Here is an 8065-nt window from a genome sequence, read left to right as displayed (position 1 = left end):
GGTCATGGAAAAATCTTTTGATACCTTTTGAAAAATACTTCAAGACCAAAGATTGGATGCTTAGTTCAGGGACAACTACTTTGGGCGATCTCTTGATTTGCCATAGGACAACAATGCTCATTTCCAAATGAGCATGTATGGTCTTCTCAAACGTAGGCTTATGTATGAAAATAAAGATAAGATGGATGAGGTGTGGATAAATTACTGTGGCAGGCCAGTTTGTTTTTGTTGGAAGGAGTTTGTCATAGTTATTGGACTAAAATATTATGCTCCTTCTAAACCTATACCTATTCTAACACCAACCCTCCCCCCCTAAAGACAAAGGTAAGTTAAGTGATGATGATGATGACTTGTTGTCCCTTGTTGGCCTAAGCTTCAAAAACACAAATTTGATAGAAGAGTTGAAAGATAAAAGGCTTTTAAAGAATCACAAGCAATTATGGTCCTTGGTTTGATTCGTACATAATATTCTTTAGGCGAGAGACATTAACAACAACATACCACATGGTTTAATAAAGATCTCTAAGGATCTTGAGGCATTTAACAGCTATCCTTGGGGTTATGAAAGCTTTAAAATGGTCGTCAAATATTTATTGACTCTATTAATGCCAAAGACAGTCAACTTATATGGCTTTTCGTGGGCTTTCATTGTAAATATTTCTTTTATTATGATTCATTTATTTTTATTAAATAATAATTTTTATTTATTGACGTAATTTTATAGGCTTGAACATTTGAAGTCATTCCGCATCTCAGACAACAAGTGAACTACCAAGAAGAAGTTTCATGTCCAAGAATCCTAAGATGGTTGTCGGTCAAAAGTGAAAAAAAAGTAAAATTTCTTGATCTTTTCAACCCTCCAAAGAAAGCAGTAAGTCTAATTCTAATTAAGTTTTTATTTTAATTAATGATTAATCATCATTCTAATATATGTACTGATTAACAGAACCCGAACTGGGGTCTTATCGTAATGGGCATCCCAAGTCCAACCAGGATCGGGGACCACTCCCGTTACCCAACCCAACCTCCAAACACATACCCTGAGTCGAATTAATTTTGAACATATAATAAAATAGCGCTTATTACAAGTCCAGACTCTGGAATAGGTCTATGACCATAACCAACCCAAGCAAGTCCCAGCAACCAATATCCAACCAATAACCATACCGAAACCAAAACAATAACTAAGAGTATATCCATACATAAGAGAATAGAATGGAACAATCATAAATTCAGTCCAATGGTATCAACCCCAATATCAATGTTAATACTAAGGCTGACACTAATACCGACCCATCCATTCCAACCCGTAGTAGTTCCACAAAGCCTCTAACAAAAAGTAAAATAATATCTGATTGGGACATGCCCCTAACCATAGCCAAAACCAATGTCTGTAAAATGACCAAACTATAAAAATACATCTATGATATGAAATAGAGCCTTCTAGAGTATGGAAGCTCACCATTTCAATCCAACAGCTAATCTCAAATCTGATCGCTAAGCAGGAAGAGTAGAATGGTTGATTCTTGCATCACGTGGGGAAACAGCCGCCCAAAAATGGGTTAGTGGGTGAACGCTAGACAATACTCAAGATAAGGATAAAGTAATGCCAACCTTTAAAACCAAGTAAACTAACTATATGATGGGAAAAAGAATAGGGTTTAGATGCATTTAAAATCATTAACCTAGATATGTAGAGCTTAACCATTCTAGAACCACTCATTAGCTAATGGGTCCAGTGTAACCTCCTAGACGGGCTCCGATGCGTGTAGCCACATAAATCGAAGATATCATAAGAGTAGGGATTCCTGAGTGCCTTTTGTTTTCCATGATACATATGTACAAGTGTACTTAGGGGATTCCCGTGTACCCTGTAAGTATCATATATGGTCGTCATGACCAATCCTCATATTGGCAAACATGAGTTTCCAGTGTCCTTCTATTGGACTCATACCTTCACTGTTAGCTATCACACCCCACCATTATTACCCAATTAAAACCATTACCAAAAAACTAAACCACCATTCCATTTATTATTAACCAAGGCTATAAGTAGTGGTATCGTTATACCGACTATAGCTTGCAAGCAATGTCCTTAGCCAACCTTTTAAGAAGAAGGGATTCCCATGTACCCATAGATTATATTATAAAGTTAGCTTAAGGGATTCCTATATACCCCACAAGTATGTTCAGTATTATGTTTGCTTGGGGGATTCCCTTATACCCCACAAGGATGTTCATTTAACCATAACCATGACCACTAAGACCTTACTATTTAACCATTCCAAACTATTAAAACCATTTATACCATTTAGGGTTTTATTACCAAGTTGTACCATGCAAAATCTCCATTAAAGTCCAATAATATAGTAAAAGCATTTTCATAGGCATTTTATCAAAACATGTTGAAGGCATAGTGTTTCCAAAGACAAAACCAATAACCAATTAACCATTCCCATGCAACCATGTGTTTAAACCATCATTATAATTTGCAAACTATAAGTAAAACACATGGAAAAACCGTTACCAACCATTATAACCAAACAACATATTTTTGAAAACCTAAAACCATATAACAATTATGCCATGAAAACAATTCATAAAACATGCCTCTAGTTGGAACTAAAATTGAGAAAGGAGTAACTTGCCTTAGACTGAGAAAAAGATGAAAAAAAATCACCCATATGAGCCTCAATTGACCACCTTGCAAACTATAAGTAAAACACATGGGAAAACCATCATTCGGAGATTAATCTCTAAAGTGTGTCTCTATTATTTTATCGGGGTTAAAGATTCTAACTCGGAAGGTCCTTCTTTACATTCAATTTCGGTGGTGAATAAGTTTCTGAGGTCTTTCTTGATGATCTTCCTGGTGTTCCTCTGGATAGAGAGATTGAGTTTGGGATTGATTTGGTTCTGGACACTCGTCCAAGATCTATTCCTCCTTGTAGAATAGCTCCGGCTAAGTTGAAGGAATTCAAAGAGCAACTTAAGGATCTTTTGGATAAGGATTTTATCCATCCTAGTGTTTTCCTGTAAGGTGCACTAGTTTTATTCGTGCATAATAAGGATGGTTCCATTCTGATGTGTATTAACTATAGGTAGTTAAATAAGGTAACAATTAAGACCAAGTATCTTTTTTCAAGAATAGATGACTTATTTGATCAGTTGCAGGGTACCAAATTATTTTCAAATATACATATTCATTCTGGGTATCATCAGCTTAAGATTAGCGAAATAGCTATTCCTTGGATGGTTTTTCATACTTGGTATGGGCACTTTGAGTATCTGGTTATGTCATTTGGGTTGATCAATGTCCCAATGGAATTCATGGATTTGATGAATAGGGTATTCCATAAGTTTTTAGATCTATTTGTCACTGTGTTCATAGATAACATCCTGGTATATTCTATGAGTGAGGTGTATCATGCCAATCACCTTCGTTTGGTATTGCAGATCTTGAAAGAGCAGCAGTTGTATGCCAACTTCTCAAAATATAAATTCTGGTCGAACATTATCACTTTTATGAGTCATATTATTTCAACTGAGGGGATCATGGTGGATCCATAAAAGTGGGGTGGTTAAGAAGTGGCATAGACCTATGACTCTAACTGACATTCGTAGCTTCTTCAATTTGGTCGGGTACTATAAGAGGTTTGTGAAGAGTTTTTTTATGATATCTACCCCATTGACTAAGTTAACTTAGAAGAAGGTAAAATTCTTATGGCCGGATACTTGCGAGGATAGTTTCGAGAAGTTGAAGGATAAGCTGACTTCAGATCCTGTTGACTTTTCTTGAAGGCAATGAGGGGGTTTGTGGTTGATTATGATGCATCCCGAGTGGGACTTAGTTGTGTTATGATGCAGCATGGTAATGTGATTGCCTATGCTTCTAGGAAATTAAAGATGCATGGGAGAAATTATCCAACTCATGATTTGGAGCTTTTAGCGATGGTGTTTGCATTGAAACTTTGGCGACACAATTTTTATTGGGTACATGTGGACATTTTCCTGGATCATAAGAGTCAGCAGTATGTGTTCACTCAAAAGGAGCTTAACCTCAAGCAGAGGAGATGTCTTGAGCTTCTCAAGGACTATGACATCAGTTTTCACTACCATCCAGGCAAGGCTAATGTCATTGCTTATGCTCTTAGCAGGTTGTCCATGGGGAGTTTGGCTCATATGGAAAAGGAAAAACGGGAGTTGGTGAAGGATATTCACCGCTTGGCTAATTTGGTTGTTCATCTTTTGGACTCTAAAAATGGTGGTTGTTGGTACAGGAAGTGGTTTGGTTGTCTCTTGGTGCAGAGATCAAGGAGAAACAAATAATAGATCCTGTATTGATAAAAACCAAGGGTGATGTAGGTAGGCAAAAGGTAATGATATTTGAGATAAATGGTGATGGTACCTTGCGATACCAAGGGTGTCTATGTGTTCCTGACATTGATGATTTGCGAGAAAGGGTATTGGCTGAGGCACATGAATCACGCTACATTATTTATCTCGGTTTGACAAAAAAAATCATGATCTCAAGGAGATATATTGGTGGAATGGTTTGAATAAGGATGTGGATGATTTTGTGGCCAAATGTTTGGTGTGTCAACAAGTAAAAGTTGAGCACATGAGGCCTTGAGGTTTTTATCAGGAGATTGAATTGCCTGAATGGAAATAGAAAGTGATCAACATGTATCTTGTTACCATTCTTCCTCGTTCTTGGACCCAATTTGATTTAGTTTGGTCATCGTGGATAGGATGACAAAGTCGGCTCACTTCTTGTCAGTAAGGACTAATTTTTTGACTGAGGATTATGCGAGGTTATATCTTCATGAGATTATGAAGCTGAATAGGGTACCTATTTCGATTATCTTTGATCGTGGTACACAGTTTTCATTTTACTTTTGGCGGTAGTTTCAGAAGGGGTTGGGTACTAAGGTTAGTCTGAGTATTGCTTTTCACCCACAGACAGATGGACAAGCAGAAAGGACTATTCAGACAGAAAGATATGCTTTGTGCATGTGTGATTAATTATGTTGGTAATTGGGTTGAGCATCTACCTCTTGTAGAGTTTGCTTACAATAATAGCTATCATTCTAGAATTGGGATGGCCCTTTTTAAGGAATTGTATGGTAGGAGGCATAAATCTCTTATTGGGTGGTTTGAGCTTAGTGAGGCAGATATGTTTGGTCCATACTTGGTATATCAGGCTATGAAGAAGGTGAAGGTGATTTGGGATAGGCTTTAGACTATCTAAATTTGCCAAAGGTCCTATGCAGATGCAAGACATAGGGACTTAGAGTTTGAGGTTGGGGATAGGGTGTTCCTAAATTTGTCTCCCATGAAGAGAGTAATACGGTTTGGGAAGAAAAGAAAGCTCAGTCCCCAGTATGTTGGTCCTTATGTGGTTATGAGGAGGGTTGGTAATGTTTCGTATGAATTTGAGTTGTCTTCTAGTTTGGTCTTCATTCATTCGAGATTCCATCTCTCTATGTTGAGAAAGTGTATAGGTGATTCTCATCAGTTGTTCCTTTGGAAGGATTGGGTATCTTGGATTCTCTGTCTTATGTAAAGGTCTCGGTTGAGATCTTGGATCGACAAGTTCGTTGGTTATGGACCAAGGATGTAGCTTCAGTTAAGGTTTTATGGCGGAATCACAAGGTGGAAGGAGCTACTTGGAAAACGGAAGAGGACATGAAGTCCAAGTATCTGTATTTATTTTCTGCTCCGGATATTCATGTGGAAAGTATGTGTTCTTGGTCACATCTTTATTTTCTAACTTGGTTAAAAGAAGGTTTATTTCCTTGCATCTTTATTTTCTAGTGTAGTTAAAGGTTGGAATAGTTAAGTTAGGGTTTTACTCGTGATTGTACTACCTTGTCCGTTATTTGGGGACGAATGATCCTAGTGGGGGAGATTGAAACACCCTAGGTTTTTGTCATGACCCGAACCAAGGCTTGGCCGTGACGAGCATTTCGAACCATGAAGGCCCAAAACACCCCTATCTGTCTGGTAATCATGCACCTAATTCATATGATCAAAGTAATGCGCAAGAAACACAATAATTCAGAAACATGGTCATAAATATGAAAAGAAACAATAATGGGGAAATAAGGTTCCCCTAACATCAATCAACTTCTAAACAGCTGTCTGCGAAAATCTCTAACAAATGACTGAGTCAAGTAACTGTATATAAACTGGGACAAGGCCCCCAATAAACCCCAAAACTAAATATAAGATAAAAGGACTGCATGACATAAGACCTTCCGAAACATAGAAGGCTTACCACTTGTCTCTGCAACTCTGTCTGAATGATTTACTGATTCTCTTGACCCCTAGACTGGGCCTCTGAACCTGAGAGGTTAGAGAGGGGAGGGGATCAACACAAAAGTACTGGAACGCAGAGATATCAAAATAAAACATAATATTTTTACAAAATATAGTTGAGAGCCATTATAAAGCAATTTCGTATCAAATCATTTGAAAACACATGGGCGTAATGCAATAGCTTCTCAACAATAATGAAATGCAACTAAGCTAGGTGGAATACCCAACATAATTTACACCAACTGTCAAACCTCGGTTGCCGTCGAGATTAGAGTATAAGTGAGGGAGAGATACACAAGACCACGAAGCATAGTGTCTCGACCCAATGGTAGTGCCCAAGATCACTTAGCCCGGGCACTTACCTATAGTCCTAATTTAGGAATGACATAAAGTCAAGTACATAAGATCACTTAGCCTTGTACCAAATTTCCGTGTCGGCAAACACGTTTTCCAGCGATGAGCCCTTACACTCAAACGCCATCTTCGGGCATCCACCTATCTCATGTAAAATCAATGCATTCAAATTTCATTTGATTCAATCACATATCATATTCTGTAGGGTATCATCATACCCGACTTGCAAGCCATCAATATCACATTATTCTTCTCATTCAACCATTGTATTCAACATGAATAACCTTCTCGTTTTCAAGTCAAAATCATATCAATTCTCAAAACATTTCATGTCATGCTCTTCAAGATGTTTCAAACAATTTACATCATATGATTATTTAAAACAAATTCACATCAAGAGAGGAAATTTTATATCATTCATGCTCTCAAGTTAACATCTTTTCAGAATGCATGCATATACATATATCATATAGCAAATCACTTTGGGAGTAGGCCTAAGGGCCAAACATCCTAAAATGTTTAAAACATAATCATATTCGTAATTTCAAAACCCCCATTTGAAAACATGAATTTTTAAAGCCCATGAGATTTTTGAGATAACCCCACGTACCTTGATTACTACGAATATTAGATGTTTCTCGAAGCCTACGTTGAGAGGATTCCAAATATGCAATTTGTTCCTAAAACCCCTGGTTGAATCCTGAGTTGCTTGGGTTTTTATTTTGAAACCCTAAGGATAATCCTTGAGCATTTTTGATGAATGAAGGTGTATTTTGGGGTCCTTGGAACTGAATTTCATGTGTTAGGACTAAGTAAGGGTGGAAAAGGACCATTTTGCCCCAAAAATGGAGTGTTTAAGTCACTTGAATTCTTTACATAGGCGCCGCCCATCCCATCATCTATGTTTACATAGGCGCTGCCTAGGCTATCGCCTATGCTTTCCAGTGGCCATAGGCGATTGGTTACGCGACGCATATCACTTTGAAAGGCCATAACTCCTTGCTCGGGTGTGAGATTTTAGCAAAATTGGTATCATTGGAAAGGTAAATCGAAGAACTATCATTTGACACATAGTAGGCTTCCTAATTCGATATATATAGAGAGTTATGGTCAATAGAAGCTGACACAATTTACAACGTCCACTAAAACTTAGTCGATCGAAATAGTTTCAACTCGTCCTTGAGTTGAAGGACCTCTATGGTCTAAATTCAAGCTTTAATGGATTCACATGCTACACAAATAATTGACATGCCATATTGGCATAGGATTTTATGGCTTCGGGATTTATCAACACATCGAAATCATGGTTATATTGTAGCCCAAAATGCGGGGCGTTACGTTATCCCCCCCTTAGGATCATTCATCCCCGAATGAAGATGCGGGACACAGA

This window comes from Capsicum annuum, chromosome 10 (assembly GCF_002878395.1).
Source record: "Capsicum annuum cultivar UCD-10X-F1 chromosome 10, UCD10Xv1.1, whole genome shotgun sequence".
NCBI lineage: Eukaryota > Viridiplantae > Streptophyta > Magnoliopsida > Solanales > Solanaceae > Capsicum > Capsicum annuum.
The sequence above is the reverse complement of the archived record's forward strand: the minus strand, read 5'-3'. Positions refer to the sequence as shown.